Genomic DNA, 27,717 nt, shown 5'->3' with positions numbered 1-27,717 from the left:
TGTTCCATAATGAGCAGAGGTTAAGTTAGCTTTACTCACCTCTCTACACCCAGCAGTTACAAGAGCTTACAAAGAGTATGTACCCAATTAATATTTGTTGGTTGAATGAATGCATGGTGCCCTCAACAGGAAATACACTGCAAATGTCCATGAATACTTTCATATTATACAAATAACATATGTTTGGAGAAATATAGATACATATTAATTACTTGGCATCAAGTTTGTGTTGATTGATAACGGTAAGAAAGGTTGAAAAAGCACAAAATTGGGGTGGATTTTCCCAAGATAGAACATATTAAGGTAAAATGTAAGGGTTTATTCTGGCATTGCCTCTTTATATCAGCAGAACTGCTTTCCTTACAGAAAAACCCAGTAAGAATAAGTTCTTGGCATCCTTGCTGGCTTCAAAGGTTGGGTGATCTCTTTTGTCTCCTTTTGAGATCCCTATCCTGTTTCTCCATCTAGTTGACATCTCCTTGAACCCAGATTTTTTTTTTTTTTTTTTTTTTTTGGCCACAGTGTGCTGCATGCAAGATCTTAGTTCCCTGAACAGGGATCAAACCCTCACCCCTTACTGTGGAAGTGTGGAGTCTTAACCACTGGACTGCTGGGGAAGTCCCAGATTTCTTGATTTTAAACACTATTCTTGGGTCAGACACCATTTCTTTGAACACATCTTAGTTCCATTTTTCAGTTAAAAATTGTTCATACCCCTTGAAGTGTGTCTGCTCTTAGCCAATTTGGGTAACGGACTAAGCAGACCTGCTTTGGCTGCCTGAGCCCTACCTTAGCCTCCCTCTGCCAGCAACCAGAGACTGAGAGCCCTGAGTTTTTCTTAAGTCCTTACGGTTCTCAAGTCTTTTAAATTATCCCTCTTCTTAGATGATCACTCCTTCCATTTTCATCCTCGCTCCCACATCTCTCTCTGCTCATTCCATTTGACTAGCTTGCCATGTTCTATCAATCGTCAGGTTTTAAATTGTCCCCAATCGGCAGAACGAAGAACAGTTTGGAAATCAAGCTATAGCTTTAATATCTGTCTTAATTGGAGCCTATACAAACTGTATTTACTCTGTTTATATTCACAGTGTATTTTAAAATTTATTGGCATCAACATTAAGTATGCTTGGAAGACTTCCCTGAAGATAAAGTAGAAATTTTGTATTTCTCAAACTGGGCTTCAAATTGAACATTTCAGTAATGGTAATGATTTTTACATTCCTGAAAAAGCTACTTGATTTTTTCTAAAATTTATGACTGGTGACACCCTTAGCATCAACATTTAATGGAACAGAGTTACAGCCAAGTGTATCTTTAGCTGCACAACCAGGATTGGTGAGGGGAAAAGTAAAATAACTTGATCATGGCATTTGAAGTCTTCCATTAGTTGACTGAAAGCTCTATTAAATTACATTTTTAAAAACTTGAATTTATGTAAGTATAGAAATATAATTACATAACAATCCTTTGTTCATTTTAGAAAATTTAGAAAGTACAGTTAAGGGAAACACATAAACTCATGCACTCCCATCTTCACTTTCAAGCAAGGTTTCACTATTCTGCTAAGATTCTTCCTCAGCCACCCGGACAATTGATTGGCCTTGTCACAGATATATTACACTTTCTCTGTCTTTGATCAGATTGTTCCCACAACATGAAAAAACCCTTTAAATCCCTTCTCTTTTTGAAATCATAATTACTATTCAGAGTCTAATTCAAATGCTACCTTCTTTATCAAAATTGCTCATGTCATTTCAGAAGAACCCAATTCTTCCTTCCTCCCCTGTAAACAATCAACTTAGCTCATCCCTCAGACTTTTGAATCTCCTGTGAATTGGTAGTTGGACCTTGTGGTTTGAGAAGATTTAGGTTAGATTTATTTTATTTTTTGATGGGGCTATTTGGATCAGGAGGCCCATGTTATCATTTTCTTTCTCTTTTTATAATTTAGCTATAATTGATTCTCAATGCCTAGATCCATTAATAATTAGACGATGTCAAATGATGATATTCTAATTCAGTTTTCCTTCTGTATTATTAGTTGGAATACTTTTATTAAGGAAAACTTTCCTCTTACTTATCATTTGGTTACTACATGATAAAGTTTGATAGGAAAAGCAGAATAGATGCCTGATTTTTACTTCCCTCTTTACTTGCCAGTTGTCAAATAATTTGATTCACTAGCATCCTCTGAAGATGACTCTCAATTTTAAAAGATGATTCGGGTGTTAAAATTCTATCTAGATGATCTGTACTATCAGATAAAATGAGAGAAGGTATCTAAAAAGAGACTCCTAACAGCAAACCATTGTATTTTCCATAAACAAATGTTCTATCCTTGTTTTATTCTTCTTTTTCAGAGAACAATAATTTTAAATCTTTTACGTGTCTCTACTTATTGCACCTTGGAAATATCACCCAGTCTCATTATTTTAAATACAATTTATGTGTCAATAATTCCCAAATTCCTGGATTTGGATCCTGTCTGGATCTTTTCCCCAAATTCCTGTTTCATGTACCCAAATATTTACTTGGCTCTTGACATCTCTACTTAGATGTCTAACAGTTATCTCCTATTCAACATTTCCAAACCTCAACTCCTGATATTCCCCTATCCCTAAACCTTCTATGCTCAGTTTTTTCCATTTACTAGTGGCAACTCCTTTCCTTCAGTTGATCAGGCAAAAAATTCGGAGTCACGTATAAGTCCCCTCTAACTTTTATATCCCCTGTTGGCCATTGATTAAAAATATATCCAGAATATAAATATTTCTCACTTTCTTCACCACTGCCATCTTGGTTCAATCACCATCATCTCTTATTTGAATTATTATAATAGACTCCAAAGTATTCTGCCTACTTTTGTTCTTAACTCCTACAGTCTAATGCAAGATGTTGAATCACGTCACACTTACACTAAAAGCTCTGTATTACCTTCTCATCTCACTCAGGGTAGAATCCAAAGTCCTTGCAGTGGTTAATAATCTCATCTCCTAGTATTACAACCACATTAAGCTCCTTATTTTTCCTTTAGCAGACAAACCACCACCTTCTCGGGGCCTTTACATTTTTTATTCCTTCTGCCAGGAAGGCCCTTCTTCAGATTTTATATGTGTTTTACTTTTACCTCCTTCATTCAAGTGTTAACTTTTTAGTGTCTCCTTCACTTGTAATATCACCTTCAGTTGTCATCTTCTAAAAAAGATTTATTTACTTATATTGTTCATATTCTGTTTCCCGCATTAGAGCATAAGATTCAAGAGGGAAGGAGATTTTGTTTTGTTCACTATTTTACCCCTTTCTCTTAGAAGAGTGTCTGCCAGTAGCTAATAGTTATTCGTAGATTTAACACATTAATTCTGAGCTTGTTACTTCTTATGATCTTTCATTTCTTATTTTCTATTTTTCAGTTTTAGAATGTTCATTTGGCCAGTTTTTATAAATTATAATCCTCTTTTAAAATTCTTTCTCTTTTCTTCTACTTTGTCCAATTTTTTTGTAACTTTCTTAAGTGTATTGATCATAGTTACTTAAAAGTCCCTGTTGAATAACTCTAATATCTGAATCATCTGTAGGTCTATTTCTATTGCCTATTTTCTTTTTCTTTTTTTTTTTTTTTTTACTTTCAATCATTTGATTCTGTGGGTTTTGCATATCTCATAACTTTTGGCTTGATGGATGAAACATTTTAGGGACTCTCTTGATGGATATTTCTCTAAAGCATGTTAAGGTTTTTCATCTGGTACACAGATGGCTGGCAGATGACTACAGTCCTGGTCAGACTTAGTTTTAGGCTTTGTCAAGATAGGTCTATTTAAATTTTGCCCTTACATGTAGTACATAGTCCTCACTTCTAGAATATGGCACTTAATCCCAGGATGGAACCCTTCTGAGGTGAAAGCTGAGAAATACTAAAACTTTTGCAAATGCTTCTTTAATCCATAGGGATTAAACTTTAATTTTTGTTTTCTTGGTGTGGCTACTGAGCTTCATTCTTAAGCCTCCCATTTGCTGTTTTATTCTGGGTTATTTGGACTCTCACTCTATAAATAATATAATAGAATTTACATATTATGTATATATATTTATAGCATATATTATTTTTATATATTTATGTAGTTTAGGAATCAGTCAGCAGTTGGGAAAGGGGGATTTGAATGTAGATTTTTGGGTTTCTTCTTTGAACTTCCTCACTCTCCAGGCTTTTCCTCTTCAAATGCTAATTCTTTGGGCAGCACTGAGCTCCATCTTCTATTTTTCAGTTATCTTCTGTTCTTTTACTTTGTTTCCGGTCTTTGCTTATGCTAATGAAATACTGTTTTCATTTCAATAACCAGCATAGTAAATTTTATAAGTGGTAGGGTATTTACTCTCATCTCTTTTTCAGAAAGTTTCTTAGAAATTACTACATATTTATTTTTTCCATATATATTTAAAAATAATCTCTCCAGTTTCTTTTTAAATTTTTGAATTCTTCATGCAATCACAGTAAATTAAGCTTACCAATTGCTGTTTTATTTTGGGTTACTTGGACCCTCACCCTAAATATAATATATAACATAACATAACATAACATAACATAAATGTAGTTTAAGAGTCTGTCAGCTGTTGGGAAGGGGGGATTTGAATATCAACTTTTGGGTTTTGCAAGCCAAAATTTAATGTTAATATGCATTATGTATTAAGAATGGCTACTGAGGGTGGCGACTGCGGTGGAGGCTACAGCCTCAGGCTCTGGAGAACCCCAGGAAGAGGCCAAAGCCCCTGGCCCCGCCTGGGATGAATCCCAACTACTCAGTTATACCTTCGCGACCTGGCCCATCCCGCATCTCAGTCAGAGCAACCCCGGGGCAGAGGAGCTTATTGAGAATGAGGAGCCTGTGGTGCTGGCAGACACAAATCTTGTGTATCCTGCCCTAAAATGGGGCCTTGAATAACTGCGAGAAAATATTGACAACAGAGACTTCTCTGTGTACAGTGCCAGCACCCACAAGTTCTTGCACTATGATGAAAAGAAGATGGCTAATTTCCAGAACTTTAAGCTGAGGTCCAATAGGGAAGAAATGAAATTTCATGAGTTTGTTGAGCAACGGCAGAATATACAGCAGTGAGGAGGTGAAGAGAGCTCGTATCTGCAGCAAACACTCAATGACACTGTGAGCAGGAAGATTGTCATGGACTTCTTGGGTTTCAACTGGAACTGGATTAATAAGCAACAGGGAAAGCGTGGCTGGAGGCAGCTGACCTGTAACCTGCTGCTTATTGGCATGGAAGGAAATGTGACACCTGCTCACTTTGATGAGCAACAGAACTTCTTTGCTCAGATAAAAGGTACAAGCGATGCATTTTGTTCCCTCCGGGTCAGTTTGAGTGCCTCTACGCATATCCTGTTCATCATCCATGTGACAGACAGAGCCAGGTGGACTTTGACAATCCTGACTACAAGAGGTTCCCCAATTTCCAGAATGTGGTTGGTTACGAAAGAGTGGTTGGCCCTGGTGATGTTCTTTACATCTGAATGTACTGGTGGCATCACAGAGTCATTACTAAATGGGGGCACTACCATCACTGTGTACTTCTGGTATTAGGGGGCCCCCATCCCTAAGAGAACTGAATATCCTCTCAAAGCCCATCAGAAAGTGGCCATAATGAGAAACATTGAGAAGATGCTTGGAGAGGCCTTGGGGAACCCACAAGAGACTGTTCCCGGGACTCCCCTGGTGGCGCAGTGGTTGAGAGTCCGCCTGCCAATGCACAGGGGACACGGGTTCGAGCCCTGGTCTGGGAGGATTCCACATGCCACGGAGCAGCTGGGCCTGTGCGCCACAGCTGTTGAGCCTGAGCTCTGGAGCCCGCAAGCCACAGTTGCTGGGCCCACGTGCCACAACTACTGAAGCCCATGTGCCCTAGAGCCTGCATGCTTCAACTACTGAGCCCACGTGCCACAACTACTGAGCATGCATGCTGCAATTACTGAAGCCTGGGCACATGGAGCCCGTGATCTGCAGCAGGGAAGGCCACCGCAATGAGAGGCCCGCACACCGTGGTGAGGAGTGGCCCCCACTCGCTGCAACTAGAGGGGGCCTGCGCACAGCAACGAAGACCCAATGCAGCCTAGATAAATAAATAAATACACATGTTAATTTTCTCCTTTAATATGTAAATTCAAGAGATTTTGACTTAACTATCAAAACAATTCATATATCCAAAATTTATAAAATTATGTTACCTTAATGAAAAAAATGTGTTTTTTAATATGCTTTTTCAAATGGGCTCATACTGTGTTTAATACTTTTATAACCTATAATACTTTTCCACTTAACAGTTTAATGTAGGTATATTTCTTGTTTATAAATACAGTCCTACATTACAGGTGACTACATAGTATAGTATTACATGTATAGATACCATAATGTGTCATGTTGGAAATTTAAGTTATGTGAGTTTCTAACTATTAAACACTTTTTTAAAGACATTATTCAAGGATGTTTTGAATAATTTTGCAACCTGAAATTTACAAAGTATTTTACTGATTTAGAGAGAAAAGATTATTCACAGTCACACAAATATTTAATTTCTTCCTTTTCTTTCTCAATCATAGCATATGCAATTTTATTGTCAATATTTCAAAACTTTGCAAATTTCCTACACATCCCTAATTCATGATAGTCCATTTAAGAATTAGTAGGCACACATGGCTACTTTTTTCCTGAGAAAATTTTATAATTATACATGTTGGTTCGGCTTGAAATGATAGAATTTCCATATATTCTTGTTCTTAACAGAAGAAGAGAATTGAGGGGCAGTCAGAGAGGAAGAATAAGAGGGGCTGTGGAAAACACCCTTTATGTAAAGTAAAGTAAAATGGGGTGAGGTCACCATCAAAGAATCTTTCCTCCTTAAGAGAGTTCATCCTCTTAGAAGCTGTTTGTACCTCAGGTTATCATTTCTATCTTTCACTTGTCCAAATCTTTTTATAGAAGGTCATTTCTAGAATACCTTAAGTTAGGTAGTTAAATAGTATGGAACTTTCTGGAAGAAATATGTATAACTTCTTAGATAAACTGAAGATAACAATTGGTCAGTGAGCACCAGGATTGTAAAAACAGACTATGTCACTAAAATCATATGCTTTTGAAAAATATTTCAGTCTTTCTCTACACTGTGGAAAGTGTATAGCCTTTGAAATCAGAGAGACCTAGATTCATTGTCACAGATCTGCAGTTACAACACTTAAACTCCTTGAGGTTCAGTTGCTGGAATTTTAAGACGAAGGTAATAATACTTACCTTGCAAAAGGAACGTGGAAACTAGAAAAAAAACATATGTAAAGTTCTTTGTATAGTATGGGGCACTCTGTAGGTACTCTGTAAATGGTAATCAATTACTGTGATAGCATTTTTACTGGTAATAATAATAAGATATTTTTAATATGTATAGTTTACAGACTAGAAAATGTTCAGACTTTTAACTTTTTAAGTATTTATATTACTCATCTAGCTACTATTTGCTTATACTCATTAGTATTCGTCCTGGAGACTGTCCTGGCATAGTAGATTATTGATGACAGTGCTTCCTGTTCTACTTTTTTTCTGGGAGCAAGATTAATTTATATGCTGATTAATTTGGGGGGCTGCTCACCTTACTCCTCTGCCTTTGTCATAGATCTCATTTGTTTGTAATCAATTTTTCTTAACCTTTATATACCCAAGGAGATGGCACATGAATACATTACCTACTTGCTTCATACTTTCATTCATAAGACAAACAGCTAATGGATAGAATGTTAAAAAAAAAAAAAAAGGTAAATTATGACTTCTTTTGGTATCAAAACAGTTTCTTTCAAACTTGGAAAGATTAGTTTTGTGAAAATTCTTACCTCTGATATCATGTGTATATAAATGAAAATATGGATGCAATGTATATTCATGGGTCATTAAATAAGTATGTATGAAACTAGGAGGAAGCATAGCATAAAAAGTATTTTTCCCTGAATAAATTGTATATATAAATTCAAGGTAAAGAGAGGTCCTCTCAGAATGAATGTATATTTTTTTCTAGCTCAGACCTACTACTTAGCTTGTCTAAGTTCTGGGATGCATTCCTATCATGATACCTTTCAACCCTGAAATCTATGATTGTAACACTGTTGAAATTATTTTTTAAAGAGTAATCTTATTATATGAGTTAACAAACAGTTGCCCTTGAGTGGTAGGGCAAGGGTGTGGTATTACAATAACTGATATCTTGAGAGGCTAACATATTTCATAGTGGGAATGTCTGTAGCTCAATACTGACCATGATTCTGAGCTTTTAAAATGACATTAGAACATCACAATTTTTTCTAAGTCATCCAGTTGTCCAGTGAATAATTATCAACCATTCTCAGAATTAGTGTATTTCTCCCTATTTTTGTCACTAAAGTTTTACTACTAGATGCAATGACAAAAGACCATTCAGGGAAGCGGAAGAGTTACCTGATGGTAATTAAGAAGAAAGAATAAGAGTAAGGAAAGTAAGAAGGAAGAGAGGGAGGGAGAAAGACAAAGATGAAGGAAGGAAGGGAGGGAGGGAGGGAGGAAGGAAAAAAGTAAAAAATGGAAAGAGGTAAAAAAAAAGAATAAAGGAAGGAAAAATATTAACAACCATTCTTTACTATGTCTCAGTCTAAGGGTTAACACCTGACATTGGATCCTCACAGCATTCTGAGTTAGGAATTTCCACCATTTTATAGATGCATACCTGTGTGGTGCCCATAGAAGGAATGTTTGATTCCAAGGGGTCACAGATACACTGAGCATGAAGTTATGCCAAAGCCTTCACACCTTGTTTCTTCACTGGTTTGTGTTTTGGGCTTTATTTCCTGTCTTTGCTGGTTAACCATCATGAGCATACTCTGTGGTCTAACTTTAGCCACAAGGGTTTAATGTTACTGTTAACTACAGACAGCTAGGCAATTAGGTAATTTTGTTTCTCTTGTGGCAGCCTGTCAGGGTAGTGCTGATAAAGCCACTCTAGCTGGAGGTCACTCACTCACCAAGGGCTCCAATCATTTATCTTGTTGTGTACAAGCTACTTTAACTGAAAACACAAAAACAAAGAACCAGAGTACCATTGTGTGTGAGACTCTGGCTCAGGACCTAGACTGACTGGGTTTGAATCTCAATTCTGCTACTTTTACTAGATGGGATATCCTTTGGGAAATAACTTAACCTTTCTATACCTCAGGTTTTCTCTTCTCTAAAATGAGGATCATAATAATATTTATATCACAGAGTGCTTCTAAGTATTCAAGGAGTTAATATGTAAAAATGTCCAGGCACATAACAAATGGTTTATAATTATTGCTGTTATTATTGCTTTTATTATTATCCATGAAGTTAATTCTAGCTTTGAATTCAGTAATTCTAGATGATATCCCATCCATGCACTTGCTACCGCCTTCCTGAACCTTCCCTGAATTCTAAGCACATCCACCCCCTTGTTCTTGCAGGAGGTCACTGTCTTTGTGTGTTGCTGCTCCTTATGCTGGGAATTAATTCCTAAATCATATTCGGCTCAGTAGAAGTCTTCTCCATATAGTTAGCTATGTCCTCCACCCCACCCCAAAGAAGGCAGATTAGTCACTCCTATACATCCCTATCATGACTCATCGTTGTATACATTGTAAATACTGTCAACATCCCTCCGCCACTGGCCCCTTCTCATATATGCATCTGAAAGCTCTTTGAGGACAGGAACTACATCTGGCTCTTTCTGCCTTCTGGGCACATATCACAGTGCTTGGTACACAGAGGGCTGGCAGTAAATGTCAAAAGAGTAAATGAGCTTACCACTTGGAGGGCAGCAATCCAGGAGAGATAAGTGAATAAAGCCTAGGTACCCAGGGAAAGTAGGTATGCAGCCATGGCAAAGGTTCATGAGAACAGTTATTGGCCTATTCAGCTATCTGTCATCTAGCTATCTGATAAAACTAAAACTTTTTAAGTGCCTTATCCAAAATAAACTAGTAGGCACTTTACATTTGACATCTCATTTAATATTCACAACAAGTTCATGTAATATATACTATTATTAGTCCTATTTTATTGATGAAGAAAGAGTCTCAGAGAATTAAGTAACACAGCTATGACTTGCTAAAGCTAGGATTAGAGCCCCAGTCTCTGTAACTTCAAACTCTATGCTCCATGTTCTAAATTGATCCTATATACATACTGCCTTTCAAATTGATAGAGATTTTTTTATAAAAATATTTTATCTTGTTCAAACAAAGAGTTGAAATGTCTCCCAATAGTCGACTCTCTTTTATAGCCCAGAATAGTCCATCCATCTTATTATTTCTGGGGCAGAATGCAGGAGTTTAGGTGGGAAAAGTTCAGAGAAATATGATTCTCTCTTTCCTCTCAGTTTTTAAAAAATCTTGACCACAGTTCAATATTTGCATATTGCTTTTTAATATCCTCTTTTATTAAAAAAATTTAACAGATATCTCTAAACTCAGGAAGAAAAGCACATTTAAACTTTTAAAAATTGGGACAACTCCATTTGGTTTAAAAATGCCTTGAAAAACAAATTAAATTGAAGACACAAATTGACAACTGCCATCAACTCCTTTGAGAGTCATGTTGGAATGGGCAGATTGTCATCCTCTAAATCCTTAGCAGTTGGGTTAAGATGGAAGCCCTGTCTCACTTGACCACCCTTTTTTTTCTTTCTTTCTTTCTTCTTCTTTTTTTTAATGGCAGAGAATCAATCCAAATGCTGGACAACCAGAACTGTATCTTCTAAGATACTCAGTTTGACATCTTATTCTGTGTAAATGAGTATAAGGTGGTGAACAATGTGAACGGATATCTTAGTTTGAATATTTTCCAAAAGTAGAATTTATGAGGCTATTGAAATCCTGCTAGACAGGAATTATTGCCTATGTATTTCCAAGCTGAGCAATTTGAGATAGATTAGAATGAAACCTCTGTGATCAGAGCTGCTAACAAGGAGGCTTCTTACCAATAAGCAATATATATATATATATATATATATATATTTTTTTTTTTTTTTTTTTTTTTTGGTACGCGGGCCTCTCACTGTTGTGGCCTCTCCCGTTGCGGAGCACAGGCTCCGGACGCACAGGCTCAGCGGCCATGGCTCACGGGCCCAGCCGCTCCGCGGCATGTGGGATCTTCCCGGACCGGGGCACGAACCCGTGTCCCCTGCATTGGCAGGCGGACTCTCAACCACTGCCCCACCAGGGAAGCCTGCAATAAGCTATATATTATGGTAGTCTTGGTGGGGAGGCTGTGGCAGCCAGTTCTTTCTGGCATAATAGGAAGTGGATCCAGCATTTTTATTCCAAGTTACCACTCCTCACCAAAGTAGGGTACCATGCAAATGCTATCAACTTTTTACTCATTTCACTTCGGAAATCAATGTTGAGAGAAAGGACTTATCTTCAACTGCCAGGTAAAGAAGAGTGGGAAATAGAGGTGAAATTCAGGTCATCATGGTGAGTTAGGAATCTGGGCTTCTGGATGCCCTGTATTTATCATTTTACACCCTTCAGCATAGTCTCTGATGTGAAATGCTGATGACTTCAGCATTGAAGAATCTCTGAGCCTTCTACATAGCTTGTGAAATTACAGCTTGCTCCTCTGGGAAGTAGACAGGGGTTTCTGAGCTTGGGCATTTACTTTTTGGGATCAATAAATTTCCCCATTCATTCCTCTCTTTATTGAAGAAAGATCTTGCAAGAGATCATGGCAATATTCTCCAGTTATATTTCTCTCACAATTCATGAAGAACAAAAAAACAAAAAAACAATAAAAAAAAAACACCCTACATTTAGCCAATAGAAAAATCATTTCATTAAAACCCTCTTTTGAGATACCCTATTTCTCATCTTCAAATGTAAGATATTTCTTAATATATGAGCACTCACTGTTTTCTCAGTTTTCTGTGAAATTATTCATCTATATATTACTACACTCTCATACAATCTTATGTTTGTTTTTGGTAGTGATGGTTTATTGCTTTTGCTTTCTTTTTTCATTTCTTCTTTTGTTTTAATTTCAATGTTTAGCTTTGCTTTACTTGCTGATGTTAGTGACATATTCTATGATTTCAGGTATAGTACACTGAGCTTTACTGAAAACAACTCCTTATCAAACTGACCCTCTTAGAGAAGGTAAGCACAACTCATGGGTTTAATCATTGCATTCCATAAAAGGAGATGTCACTTAACCAGCTTTCCTCTCAGTGCCAAGAAATCAGCTCGAAGTATTTCTATTCAGATAAGTGAACGTGCTTGTCATAGCCTACTTATGCCTGTTAAATCTTTCTATGAAATATTTTACAGGAAAATATGTAAATATTTTGACTGCTTATGCCATTCTTTTCAGGCTGCTTTGCAGATTACACATGAATCTCTATATGAAACAGGAAGGAAAACCAAGCAGAAATTTCTTAATGTAGCATTTTTCATTAATGAAGACAGAAAGGCTAAAGGAAAAAATTTTTTTAAATGGAGTCTTAATGTAAATAGCCAAGAAGAGTAATATATACTCTATGAATTGGCCCCAAAGTGATACCAGCGTGATGGAAATACATTATGAGTTTCCAGGACAGCATGTCCTCTTACCTTTTCTTACTGACAGCAGATAAGTAAACCAGGGCTTAGGAGTGTAGTATTTGCCAAAAATACATTAGCGCAGACTTTGTATGTAGCAAGAGTTTTATGAGTTTGCTACATCTTACGTGAACAAAGGTCTATAAACCAGCCTTTAATCTTAGAAACACATGTTCTTTACAGCCTATAGTTAACAAATGTGATATATTATGAACATAGATAGGGTAGAGAAAAGTAAGGGAATTTTTCCCAGGCAGTTCTCTTTAAATGTAGAAAGTCTTTGTTTCATTTCAGTTATTTAATTTTTGCTTTTTTTCATGATTATTTTTGAAAGAATAAGATGATGTTGATGAAACTTGAAGATCAGCACCATGGAATAATTGTGCTGTTTCCACCATCTGAGATGACATGGTTGTAGATGTTTTTAATTGTCAAATGACCATATTTTCCATTTTTTTCAATGGAACACATTTTATTTAATTTTGGAGGTCATATGTGTAAATGTATGACTTGACTGAGGAAAGTATTAGGAAACCTAATACTTCCTCATGACTGTGGAGCTGAGTAAAACATCATTCAGAGTCCCTGGTTTGAAGCAACAAAAACCATCTCTGGCCTTAGCCAACAGGAGATGCATTGGACAAATAGCAGGGATGCCCATAATTGGCAATTGGCTGGTAGCCTTAGGCTTAGAAAATGGAGCGTTGCAGGCCAGGCTGCAGGAAGCATAGTCAAAGTCATACCACAGCAACTGTATGATTCATGGGTTCTTGTGGTGGTTGGAATCATCTGTTTTCTCCTACATTTCTTCATTTTTTGCACTATCCATCCAAGATTTAGAGGTCAAGAACAAAGGCCAGATCAACAAAGCCTAACTCATTGGCTTCTTCTGTGGTACAGCCAGGAGTGGTAGAGGAAGGTCCCAGCTACTGTGGTTTGAGAGAGGAACAGCCATAGGAAGCAAGCACTGGGAATTGTCTTCCAACTATGTTGGCACGCAGTGAGGAACTGATAAAAATAGTGGGAAGTGGATTATGGTCAGCTGAAGAATGACAAATGTCCAAATAAATATTGGCTTTGAAGTCATGATGGGTTCTTAGATTGGACTTTTTTATCATTGAATGCTGTGAGACCTTGGATAAGTCCCTTTTGCTGCCTGTTCCTCAGTCTTTAAAATGGCAAGTTTGATTTAGAGCAAGATAAATTCCATTGTCTTTATGCTAATTTCCGTAGCAGACGTCATTAATCAATCACTGTATTCTTTTCTCCTGAGACCAGACATGACCTCAGAATCCTTCTCAATACAGTGTTTTGGCAGCAACTACTAAATTGAGTCAACAAATGTGATAAACCTTTCAAATATCTCTGAACTAGAGGTTAATTACATTTTCTTAAAGTGTTAATGTTCTTTGAAGTTCCGGGACTGAAAAGTATTGTTAGTGGAATTATTTTAGAAAATTAGAAAGAACCTAGACCAAATGGGAATAGACTCATAAAGCAGCAAATCCAGTAAAATCTGATTGAAGTGAAAGAAAATATTTTCAAATTTGACTGGCTTTCATTATGAATGTTGAGATGTAGAAGGATCTCTTTGTTTCATTGTAGAATGTGCTGATCACCCTCTGTCATCAATCCAAGAAAGTCCTGAGCTCATAAAGACTATTCTTTGAACAACAGAAAAACATGATATCAGTCTGAGGTTTAAAACTGAATTATATTATAGAGGGTAAATGAATATAACATTATATTATTAATGGTAAAGAAATTACCATTAACCATGAATTATTTTGTTAACGGTAAAGGAACTACTATTTAAGTAGTCTTTTAAAATTTATAGAATACAGGATCCTAAATGGGTCAAAAATCTAAATTCATTAGGGTATGTTACTAAACCTAATAGCAGTTTCAGCTGTTGTGACCAAATAAACATATTTCTTTAGTACTGTTTTGTTTTTCTATTTTATTAGTGAGACTTTGTATTTAGATCTTTCTTTAACATCTCAAGCCTAAACTAGATGGATTCACAATGTAGGAAAAGTGACACCAGATGGAAAGACTACAGTCCAGGAGTTGCTAGGTTCCAACTAGCTAACAGCATCTTTTCCCTACCCAGGAGATTTCCTTTGTCTTCCATTGGGCTATGTTTGTACTCAACACATCAAAGTTTGTTTTTGGAACGATAATGACTTGTTAAATGTCCTTGAATCACGGCAGGAAAATATCTTTCTAATTCTAGAGTAATTTCCAGTACCAAGAAACCATAAAAAGTCTTCTAAAACAACTTTTGGGCACTGGCTTTCTGTAGGGTACCTAGAACGAGGTCAGTTTCACAAGCCATCCTTCCTCTGTTGTTCCTATGGTAGATTGCCAAAGGACCCCAAATTTTTCTCCTTCCTGTATGCATGCCTTTAACAATTCAATTGTTATCAAGAGAGGTGGAGTCTGTTTCTCTACCCCTTGCTTCTGGGTTGGCCACATGTCTTGCTTTGGCCAAAGGGTTCTTAGCAAATGTGATGCAAGCAGAGTCTTGAAAAGTGCTTTCACTTTGGAGTTTATCTTCTTGCTATTTTAGAGAGCACTGAGCCCACCACCACATGAATTAGCTTGTGTTAGCCTTTTGGATGATGAAAGATACATGACCAAGTTATCTCCATCACTGTAGTTAACATGGATTCAATCATCAGTCATGTCAGTGAGGCCATCCAACACCATTCAGCCCCATCTGAACTGGCCCACTATGAATTGCCCAATTAACCCTCAGAATCATGACAGATAACAAATCTTTGTTGTTTTAAGACATTAAGTCTTGGGCTGGATTTTTAAAGGCAAATTTTGTCCCAGTAGTTGCATCATCGTTCACCCAGTATTGGTTTGCTTACCCTCAGAGGGTAATCTATAGAAACTCCTCAGATTTACCCCACTCATTGTCAATGAATTGAATGAACCTTTAGATTCACTGGGAAAGACTACTAGCACCCTTTCCATGGTTGTTAAAATAAAACTGACTTTGGACTTTTTGGTTTTCATTATTTTAGATTCAGGAATTATTTTTTTTTAATGAAAACATCAGATGTTGACATTCTTTTTTTAGATCTAGCAATGATACAGGTGTTAAACACTTAACATATATAGTGAAAACTTCATAACATCAGTGAATTTCAAACTTGCAAAAGAAATAATTTCTCAACTGTTCAGGGTTAATCTGCCACATGGATTTGATATGACATTGAAGAGTAAAAAAATGCAAAAGAGACCAAAATTGTCTAAGAGAGGGAAGGAACCTCATAACATTTAAGCTACACAATATCTTCCTGATGGGAGCTAAAGGTCAATTTACTTTTAGAATTTATAAAGTTCTTTGTTTGAGACATTTTGCTCTAAATCCTACCATTCTCAGCTGTATCTTATACTACATCCCAGGGCCAATAGATTGATGTCTTCTCTCCTCTACCTTCAGGCTATTTCTAACAACTCATCATCTTTTTTCCCTGGGAATTGTCCTCACATACAGAGTTCTCTCCAGAATTTTCATCTGTTTGACTGTGTTACCTGGTCCCCTTTCAAAGTTAGTTAGTTTATATATGTACATACACATGCATGTATTTATGTCATACTTCTCTGCTGTTTATCCTTTGTGCCTTCGAAAGGGTTTTCTGGTGGAAAATTGGCCAGAGACATGTTTGGGAAGAATGGCAAAGCACGGTAATCTGTGGTCAGAAAGATCGTGCCTAATTATATATCATATCTGTACTTATAAAAAATTCTTTTTTGTTTTTATCATCATATTTCAGTAATGTGATAGTGCTTTGGGGTACACAAATGTGCTATTTATTCAGTTCTGGAGTTCTTTTGTCTGGTATTGTGATGTCAATTATTTCAATTTTCACACCTTAGGAACTGTGGAGAAGTTGACAGAAAAGTGCTAGTTTCATGACTAGGCATAAAGCAGTACTGGTGTTGCATTCTTTAGAAGCAAATATCCAGATTCAACGTAGAACCACAGTGTTCCCTGCAAGGGTGGGAATAGGGTCACAATGGCTCCTATGGCAGCTGGTTTTGAATAATTACTGGTAAGAATTCTCCATAGATTGAAAAATTTAAACTATCAAGAATAAGACTCAGGCAAATGTCTCATCATTTTTAGTTCAACACCCCTTGGATATGATACATAACATGCAGTGTTTTCTTTAGAGGTCAATAAACTCTGTGAATCCCTTTATTCTGGGCAATTCAGTTCAAATTCTCTCCAAACTTTTCCTTCCAAAATAAGTGTATCTAGCATTTACTGAAGTGCTACTGGCTAACTCCGGGCAACGTCTTATGAAATCCATTGACTTCTGAAATAGAGGTGGCAGGAAACAGAGATGTCTCAAGGGAATATATTGTCTTAACTCTTTCTCAGTTGGGACTGCCTGTATCAATAGGGGAAAGGAGTAAGAGAAGGATATTCTGTTTTAACTGTGGATAAAGCAAATTTTGACCTGTAATTAGTAACTTACAGGTTAAAATTCCTGTAAAATTCCAACTTCCCTTCTGCTTCTCAGAGGGAAGGCATCTGGAACTTTGGAATGAGAGAGATTCCAGCTGACTATAATGAGCTGATAGGAAGTGTGAGAAGAATAACTCTTTTCTGCTCATTGCTAAGAAGACACTCCAAACCTGAGTTCTAGTGATGAATGCTCTCTTTTCAGTGTCCAGTAAAAACTGGTTAAAGAATCAAACAAGAGTCTTGACTGTGCCTGGTGTGGTAGCTCAGAATCAATTTCTCCTCTTCCCTAATTCTTTCACCAGTCAATGGGAGCAGCCTTGGATTTCAGCATGATTTGTAACCTTCAGTGGGATGTTTGCTTATAGGTATCCCTAACTGTATACAGTCAAAATCAGACTTATGTTATCATTAAGCCTCTCCAGTGTTTGTGTGGGAATTATGAGGACATGAGCTGCCCTCAAGGAACCTTCCAGCCAGGGCCAAAGTTTAGAATTACCTCCTCCCCACCGAACTTTCTTATAGGCAATCATTCTATTTCAGTAACTCCTAAAATTATAACAATACCAAAAGTGTATTGGTGATTCCATTTACTTTTTTCCACATGTATTTACTGAGTATCTTGTGTAGTATATGCAAAGCACTGTGCTGGTGCAGCTGAGGGTTCAAAAGGAATAAGACCAAAGCTTTAACCTTAAAGTGGAATCAGGTGAAGATATGGAGTAGAACCATCTTTTAGCTCTCCAGGAGGGTCTAGTTATTGATTCAGTGGGAATATGGTATTTGCTAACCTTGAGGATCCAAACTAACTCATCTTAAGTATAGACCACTTCTCAGTCTTGCCTGTTGGCATGATGCATTCATTCAAAACACAGTTGTTTTCTTGAGCATCTGTCATCATTCATTCAGTTATTTGTTCATTTAAGAAAATTTATTGGGTGTCTATTATGTGCCAGACATTGTACTAGTCTCTGGGGAGAGAACAATGAGCAAAATGGAGAAAAATCCCTGGCCTATGGAGTTTTCATAACAGTGAGAGAAGACAGATGATAAAATGAAGAAGTTAAAATACATTAAGTTAAATGAAAAAAAAAAACTATGGAGAAAAGTAAGGCAAGAAAGTGGGTTATTTGTGTGTGTGTGTGTGTGTTAGGAGCAGCAGTTTGAAATAGAATAGTGACAGACAGTTGTGTTAGACTTTGGAGAAAGAGTAATAAATGAGACACGTGCTCATAGATCTTAGACTGGTGGAGGCAAAAGATGATTATACAGGTAATTATATTAAATTGTGACATTAGGATAAGAGGTATATGTAATGCTATGGATGAGGACACAGGAAAAGGAGACTTTGAATAGTCTAGGGGGATCAGGAATGGTTTCATGGGTGAATTGACGTTAACATTGAAACCAAAATATAATGTAAGCCAGAGGAGAAATGAAGTGGGTTGAGGGTCAGCACAGGAAAAAATAAGTTCAAAGATTCAGAAGGAAGTGAGAACATGGTACATTCAAGGAAGTGAAAGTTTAAAATGGCTAAAGTATGGATTGGAAGAAGGAGAGTAATGTGAAATGAGTCTCCAGAGTAAGCACTAGTAATGTCACAAGAGCACTGAATGCCATGTTAAGAAATATGGACTTTATCCTAACAACAAACAGAAACCATTAAAAGAATTTAAAGCATTGGAAAAGACTTGAGGTTGATCCCCAGGGGCCTGAAGGGAGGCCGGATGGAGCTCTGTTCATTCAGAATCTTGATCCTGAATGGCCCCTTAGCTCTGTTCTTTGATTCAACTAATTACCTTGCCTTTCCTAATAATAAGGTACATTTATTTGTGACTCACCCACTCACTCATTCATTTACTCTCCAACAGATATATAATATTGGTAACATATTCTGGTCATGTCCAAATAAATCCTTTTAATTCAAATATCTGATAAGATTTGTTTCTCTTAGAACTCAAATAATTAGAGGCCAGCTAAAAATTCTGGGTAAACAGTACCAAGTTCAAGACTGCAATTTTGATTTTAATTTTAACTCACTTGAGCTTTTATTGCATTTGAACTGCTTTGATTGACATTTACAAAATACAACAAGAAGTTAGTTATTTCATAACTAACTCTCTCAGCATAATATATGTTGTTATCCAAAAATATAATATACGTGTGTCATTCTCAAGAACATTCCATAACATAGACATGAACTTTTATAGTTGGAAAGGCCCACAGGGATCAAAATTATTATACAGATGAGGAAACTGCCACCTTCAGAGAGACTATCACTTAATTTATATTATATACAAGCCTTACTTATAGTATTATTACTTTTACTTTATATATTTTATGTTTTATGTGTTTTAATAAATTGTTTTTTTAAATTGTTAATTCATAAATATGGTGTAAAAATCCAAAAGTTGTAAAAGGGTCTACAGTTAAGTCTCTCTTCCACCTCTTTTGCTAGGCCACACTGTTTCCCTCCCCTGATGCTATTTTTATGTAATCTGTCAAGATACATCTTACATATATGCAAATATATATTACATATGTGTGTACACGTTGTGAGACATAAATGTTAGCATTATCTACATATTTTACCTTGCCTTGCTTTATCATTGAACAATATATTTTTGAGATTATTTCATATGGATATATATAGAGAGAAATGCCTCATTCTTTTTATTAGCCATATAATATTCCATTGCATGGATGTGCCCTCATTAAATTAATTAATTCACTGTCTAAGGGATTTTATTTTTTTCCAAACATTTTCATGATAAAAATATTTCAATAAATATAATTTATACAATATCATTTTTACCATGTGGGATTCTATCTAAAGGATATTCCTAAACATCGAAGTACTGATTTAAAGAGTATGTAAATCTTGAAATTTTTAATAAATATTGACAAGTTAGCTATATAATGCTATATATTTCCATTAACAGTTAATAGGAGTACTGTTTTTCCCATGCTCTTTTCAACACAATGCCTTACTGAACTTTTTGATTTTTGCCAAAGATCAAAATGGTAATTCATTATTATTTTAATTTACACTTCTCTTTTTAAGGGTAAAGATGAGCATTTTTTCATATGTTTAAGATTTATTCATTTATCATTTTCTGTGAACTCTTAATAGCATTTGATTACTTTTTCCATTGTTATTATGTTTTATATTGATTTGTAGATATTACTTACATATAAATAATTGAAACTTTTGTGATATGAGTTGCAATTTTTTCCCAGTTTGCAGTTTACTGTCTAATTTTGTTTAAGGTATTTGTTTTACTATGCAAATTTTTTAAAGTGTTGGTAAACTTACCACCCTTTTCTTAAATCACCTCTTAGTTTATGTATTTTACATAAAAAGGCCTTTCTCACTGAGATTATTTTTAAAAACCCTATGTTTTATTCTAGAGAATTTGTGGATTAATATTTTAAATTAAAATATTTTGTATAAAGATATAATTTCTATAATAAATGATATACAAATCCAGTCTATTTTCTTCCATATTGTCCCAACATTAATTTTTAATAATCCAGTCTTTAATATATCCCTTATTTGAAGGGCCAACTTTATCTAAATTAAATTTCTAAAAATGTTTGCATCTATATTTGGACTTTCTATTATAATTCCACTGATTTGTGTGTCTATTCATGTACCATTATTGTTCTATTTCAATTATTGTAGATCTAAAATATGTTCATGGCTGGTAGGTCTAATCCCTCATCATTGGTCTTCATTTCCAGAGTTATTTTTGACAAAATCAGTTGGTTTATTTTTTCATGTGAATTTGGAATCTATATAGCTCCAAAAACTCTTGGGAACTTTTAAGGTGATTTAATAATATATAGAGATTTATTTAAAGGGAATTAGCTTCATTTTGAAGTTGAATCTTTCTGTCCAAGAGAAGAGAATGTTTTTGCATTTTTTGAGTCGTCTTTTGTGTAAAACAGCCCATAGACTGATACTGGTCTCTAGTAAGATAAGAATAAAAATTAAAAGCAAACATTTAGAAACTTTTAGAGCAATTTGACTGTTTGTGACATCCATTGTTGTTGTGACACTCTTTTAGCAATTCATTTTTATTGTATTGTTTAAAATTATCTAACCATGATAAAGTGAAAATAAAAGATTGGACTTTCACCAGTACAGTTTGAGAAGCATTGCTACAAAACATGATAGCAGTTTCTGTGGTTATTATTATTACTTTTTGAGGATAGTTTAACTTGATTATGTGTGCATATATATATATATATATATATATATACACACACATAGATATGCTGATACATGTTTACATAAACATAATCATATGCATGCTCCTTGTAGATTTAAAAGAAATTTTTTTTCTATTTGCCTTCCTTTTTCCCCCTTTTTTCTCCCCTATTCCACAGCATCTCTCCACCCTAAATAACCCATGTTAACAACCCATTATGTATTCTTCCATATTTTACCTAGAAAAATGTTAAATAATAGTGGGCAAAAATTTCTTCTCCCTGAACCTTACGGAGAATACTGGTAGAGCTGCATCAGTAAATATGATCTTTATTTTGTCAGATATGCATTTTTATAATGTTAACAAGGTATTCTTCTATTCCTTTTTTATTAAATTTTTTTAAAGAATATATTTTAAGGGCTTCCTTGGTGGCGCACCGGTTGAGAGTCCACCTGCCGATGCAGGGGACACGGGTTCGTGCCCCGGTCTGGGAAGATCCCACATGCCGTGGAGCGGCTGGGCCCGTGAGCCATGGCCGCTGAGCCTGCGTGTCCGGAGCCTGTGCTCTGCAGTGGGAGAGGCCACAACAGTGAGAGGCCCGTGTACTGAAAAAAAAAAAAAAAGCATATATTTTTTAAACATTATCAAATATATTGTTAGCATCTGTCATGATGTTTTGTGATATTCCTTTTGAGTGTATCAATCCCAGGTCGTGGATTATGGTGTATTAATCTTTTTTCCCCCAGCTTTATTGAGCTATAATTGACACATAACAATGCTTAAGTTTAAGGTATACAATGTGATGATTTGATACACATATATATTGCCAAATAAATACCACAATAAGGTTAGTTAACACAACCTTCACCTCACATAATTACCATGTTTTTGTTGTTTTTATGGTAAGAACATTTAAGATTTACTGTCTCAGCAATTTTCAAGTATATAGTATGGCATTGTTAACTACAGTCACTGTGTTGTACATTAAATCCCCAGAACTTATTCCTCTTATAACTGGAAGTTTGTACCCTTTGACCAAGATCTCATTTTCCCTGCCCCTAGCCCCGGGAATTGACCAATCTATTTTCTGTTCTTATGAGTGTGGCTTTTTTAGATTCTATATAAAAGTGATATTATACAGTATTTATCTTTCTCTGTCTGACTTATTTCATGTAACATAATGCCCTCAAGTTTATCCAGGTCACAAAGGGCAGGATTTCCTTTTGTTTTATGGTTGAATAATATTTCATTGTGTGTGTATATAAAATATTATATATATAATATTTATATCACATATACATGTCCAAATATATTTTAAATTAATTTATGTATTATATGTATACATATATATAATGTATACATATTTTCTTTATCCATTCCCCTGTCAATGTTTTGCCTTTAGCTTTGTTCTTTCTCAAGATTGTTTCAGCTATTCAGGGTCTTTTGTGGTTTTATATAAATTGTAGTATTGTTTTTTCTATATCTGTGAAAAATGCCATTGGAATTTTCATAGGGATTATTGAATCTATAGATGGCTTTGTAGGTAATATGGACATTTTAGCAATATTAACTCTTCTGATCCATGCTCATGGAATATCTTTCCATTTATTTGTGTTTTCTTTAATTTCTTTCATCTGTGTTTTATAGTTTTTGATATGTAGATCTTTCACCTTCTTGGTTAAATTTACTCCTAAGTATTTTCTTATTTTTGATGCTATTGTAAATGAATGGTTTTCTTTATTTCTTTTTCAGATAGTTCATTGTTGGTGTGTAGAAATGATGCTGATTTTTGTATGTTGATTTTGTATTCTGCAACTTTACTGAATCGAAAACATTTTTTGAGGAATCTTTAGCATTTTCTATGTATAAGATCATTTCAACTGCAAACAGACACTTTCATTCTTCCTTTCTGATTTGGATGTCTTTCATTTCTTTTTCTTACATAATTGTTTTGGCTAGGACTTCTGGTACTAGGAGTAGTACCTTGAATAGGAGTAGGGATAGTGGGCACCCTTCTCTTGTTCCTGATCTTAGAGAAAAGGCTTTCAACCTTTCACTCTTGATATGATGCTTGTCATATATCCATTCAGTCATTCTATGCCTTTTGATTGAAGAGTTTAATCCATTTACATTTAAAGTAATTACTGATAGATAAGGACTTACTAATGCCATTTTAGTAGTTGTTCTCTGGCTGTTTTGTAATTCCTTTCTCTCATTTTTCCTCCCTTCATGTCTTTCTTTGTTAACTGATGATTTTCCTTACTGGTATGCTTTGATTCTCCTCTCTTTATCTTGTGTGTAACTACTATAGGGTTTTGCTTTATGGTTTACCTTACATTAAAAATCTTACAGATATGTTTATTTTAAGCTGATAATAGCATAACATCGATTGCATACAAAAACTCTTCTCTTTTACTCTTCCCTCTCCCTTTTTTATGTTTTTAATGTTACAATTTACATCTTTTTATATTACATATCCATTAACAAATTATTGTAACTATATTTATTTTTAATACTCTATCCTTTAACCTTTATGCTACAGTTAAGTGATTAACACACCACCATATTAGAGTATTAGAATATTCTTAATTTGTCTATATACTTACTTTTAACAGTGTGTTTTATATTTTCATATGTTTTCATGTTACTAATTAGTGTCTTTCATATCAGCTTGAACAACTCCTTTTAGCATTTCTTGTAAGGCGGGTCCAGTGTTGAATTCCCTCATCTTTTGTTTGTCTGAGAAAGTCTTTATCTGTCCTTCATTTCTGAAAAACAGCTTTTCTGGTAAAGTATTCTTAGTTGGCAGTCATTTTCTTTCAGCACTTTGAAGGCATCATCACACTTTCCCCTGGCCTGCAAGGTTTCTGTTGAGGGATTTGCTGATGCACTTATGGGAGTTCTCTTGTAAAAGAAAAATATGGAATGCTTCATGAATTTCCATGTCATCTTTGTGCAGTGACCATGCTAATCTCTGTATGTTTCCCATTTTAGTATACGTGCTGCCAAAGGGACCCTATGTTAATTTTTTAATGTTCTGTTGGATTCTGTTTGTCAGTATTTTATTTAAGACTTTTACATTGACATTCGCAGATGAAATTTCCTTGTAGTTGTTTTTGTGTGTGTGTGTGTGTGGTCTTGATATTAATGTTATGTTAGTTTTATTAAAAAATTGAAAATGTATTGCTTCTTTCTCTGTGTTCTGGAAATGACTTTGCCATTAATTGTTCTTTAAATAATTGGTAGAAATCTTCCTTGCAACTTTTAGTCCTGGCATGAGGGGGTGTGTTGGAGATGGTATTGCTCTTTGACAGCTATATTTTCCCATGAAATAAGGTATAAAGTCAGTTTTGGTAATTATTTTTTCCTAGAAAATTATCTACTTTAGAGCTTATATATATGAAGTTTATAAATTAGTCCCTTTATGACTCCCTTAATTTCCTCTTCATTTGTGGTTTTCTCCCCATTACTGATTTTATGCATTTGTGTTTGCTCACTTTTTGATCAGGTTAAGCAAAGTATTTTTAAGACAAATTATTAGATATGTTATATTTTCTGTTCTTCATTTATTAATTATTGGTGTTAATGCCTTCACTTTGTTTTCTTAGTTTATTTATGTTTCTTTATTTGAAACATTCTAAGTTGGATGGTTATTATATTTATTTTTATCCTATACTGTTTATAAATATGTTTTAAGGCTATGATTTTTCTTCTAATACTTCTTTAGGTATAACCCGTATCATTTGATATTTATTATTTCATTATAAGTATTTTGAAATATGTCATAATTTTAATATTATCTTCTTTTTGACAGAAGAGTTGTTTAAGAAACAGTAATAAAATGTCAAGATAGTATTTTGTTATTATTATTATTGGGTTTGTAATTCATGGTTGACGAGGTTTTTTTTAATTTATTTTTATTGAAGTATAAATGAGTTACATTATATTAGTTTCAGGTGTACAACATATTAATTTGATATTTTTATACATTATAAAATGATCACCACAATAAGTCTAGTTACCATCTGTCACCATACAAAGCTTTTACAATATTATTGACTGCATTCCCTATGCTGTACACTATGCCCCCATATTTATTTTATAACTGAAAGTTTGTACCTCTTAATCCGCTTCACCTATTTTGCCCATCCCCCCACCCACTTCCCCTCTGGCAAACACCCATTTGCTCTCTGTATTATGAGTCTGTTTCTGTTTTGTTGTTTGTTTGTTTATTTTGTTTTTAAAAATTCTACATATTTTGTTTTAAGATTCCATATATAAGTGAAATCACACAGTATTTGTCTTTCTCTGTCTGACTTACTTTACTTACCATAACTGTCTTAGTACTATTTCAAAAAAATTCTTTATAGGTTTTTTTATTACTCATATATAGGCAAAATTTAGGTGTGTGTGTTTGAATATTCCATGAGCACTTAAAAATGAGGCCTTAATTTTAAGAGCTCATATACTTTTCACATCTGCATGTGAAGTTTGCTTTTGATCATCTGCTTTTTAACATATATTAACTCATTGATTTATCTCAGACAAAGTGAAGTAAATTAAATATTCCTACTTCTAAGGTACTTTTGACAATTATCCTTACATTTCTTAAGTTTTTATTTTATGTATTTGGATCGTATGTTATTAGGCGAATAAATATTCCAAAGTACTTATTGGAGATTTTACTCTTTATCATTTTATAGAACCTTTCTTTGACTTGTTTTTTACTGTTTACTTTGAACTGTTATTAAGGGTAACCCATGCTTTTTTGGGGGGAGGAGTGGTTTTTCTTTTCCAGATATGCCTTTTATTTTCAGTCATTCTGTGTTACTCTGTTTTAGGTGTCTCTCTTATAGACAGCAAAGGGCTGGCTTTTGTGTTATTTCAAAGCCAGGACTGTATTCTATGCTGGGAAGTATTTAAACTTAACTTCCCCAAGGCAGAGCATTGACCGTTAGTGAGTTCTTTAAGCCATTATTCCCTCTCAGTCCAAAGATACTGGCTTAAAGAGTATCTAACCTTCACTCTCTTGACACTGTTTTGGGCAAATAGTGGGTGTAGTTTTGAGTTCTCTTTCAGCCCATCTCCCTGTGCTTTAGGTTGGTATCAAGTTGAGCTTCTGGGGATTCCACTGCTGACTGGTAAATTTCATTCCTGTTGTATAAAACAAGGAGTCATTAGTTTCATCCCCTCATGGTGTGCCATCAACTTTGGAGAATTATATTCTGATGCCTTTGTTTTTCCGAAATCTGCAGCTGCAGGTACACTTTTCTTACCTGTTTGATCTTCACTGCATTTGCAACCCTTTTTTATATATTGAGAGTTATAAATTTGTTTTAGTTTCATTAAAGATGAAATTACAATTCTATTTTTTCTTATTGTTTTTGTTTTGGATGGTTTCTTAGGGTCAATACATCATGATTTTTTACATAACACTTTAAAAACTAACATTTAAACATCACCTTTTGATAGTGTTAATCCTACTTAATTCAAATTATTATCCTATTGGCACAAAGTTTATTTTCAAAAGATTTTCCTCTTGGACTCATGTATTTCTCTTTTCTCACCAAACGTTAAAAAAAATAGGAAAATGTAAATTTTATATTTTTTTTTCAGTGAATTTAAGAGAACAGATGCTCTTGTAATGATTTTCTTTTATTCAAGTTTAGGTCTTCATCTTTAGATTTATCCCAATAATGACTTTAACTGATATCAACCATTGACTAAGATGTGCAGATCTCAGAGAGATTTGAAAATTACTATCTCAGGCTTCAAAGAGGAAAATAGTGTTTCTATAAAAGGAGTCAATTATATATAATATATTTAGACAGGGAGAAGTAAATAATGAGAAATGCCCATGTCACAAAGCCCTATTTTAGTAAAACAATAGCTTCTATATTAATGTATTTTTAAATCATGCTATGTGGTATAGCGTATGTGTAAGTAACATAATAATGAAGGATGTCCATTGGAAACTAAAGTGGAAATTAAAACAAACCTTCGTGGAGCTGCTCTTTATTTTTCAGAGAAGCTGAGAAATAATTTGAGACCTAAGAGCAGCAAGAGATGGTTACCTCCTTTTGCAGGTGCACCTCAGTTTATGCCACTATTGCACATATGTTTTATAATGCCACCTCACTGACCCCAGGAACTCAAATCCAAAAGCTATTGCAATTTTGGGATACAAAGTAAAATTCTGGTAAAATATACAGGGGAAAAACTATGGCAGAGTTTTACAAATATCTCTTAAACATTCAATTCACCTTGGAAAATCAAGCAATTTGATTTCAGTTCAAAACTTAACATGTTCTGATTGCTTTTGGAAAATGTCTTTGGATTACAAAAGGGGTTATCTATGCATTGATGACCCAATTTTTGTCTCTGTTAATATT

At 34.8% G+C, this 27,717-nt stretch overlaps 2 pseudogenes; one reads left to right on the top strand and one right to left on the bottom strand.

Annotated features, from left to right (window-relative positions):
* Positions 1 to 27,717, top strand: part of LOC137230444 (hypoxia-inducible factor 1-alpha inhibitor-like) — a 95,744-nt pseudogene that overhangs the window by 1,434 nt on the left and 66,593 nt on the right.
* Positions 24,240 to 24,340, bottom strand: LOC137231406 (U6 spliceosomal RNA; annotated as a pseudogene).

This window comes from Pseudorca crassidens, chromosome 9, assembly GCF_039906515.1.
Source record: "Pseudorca crassidens isolate mPseCra1 chromosome 9, mPseCra1.hap1, whole genome shotgun sequence".
NCBI classification, from domain to species: domain Eukaryota; kingdom Metazoa; phylum Chordata; class Mammalia; order Artiodactyla; family Delphinidae; genus Pseudorca; species Pseudorca crassidens.
The sequence above is the reverse complement of the archived record's forward strand: the minus strand, read 5'-3'. Positions and strand labels throughout refer to the sequence as shown.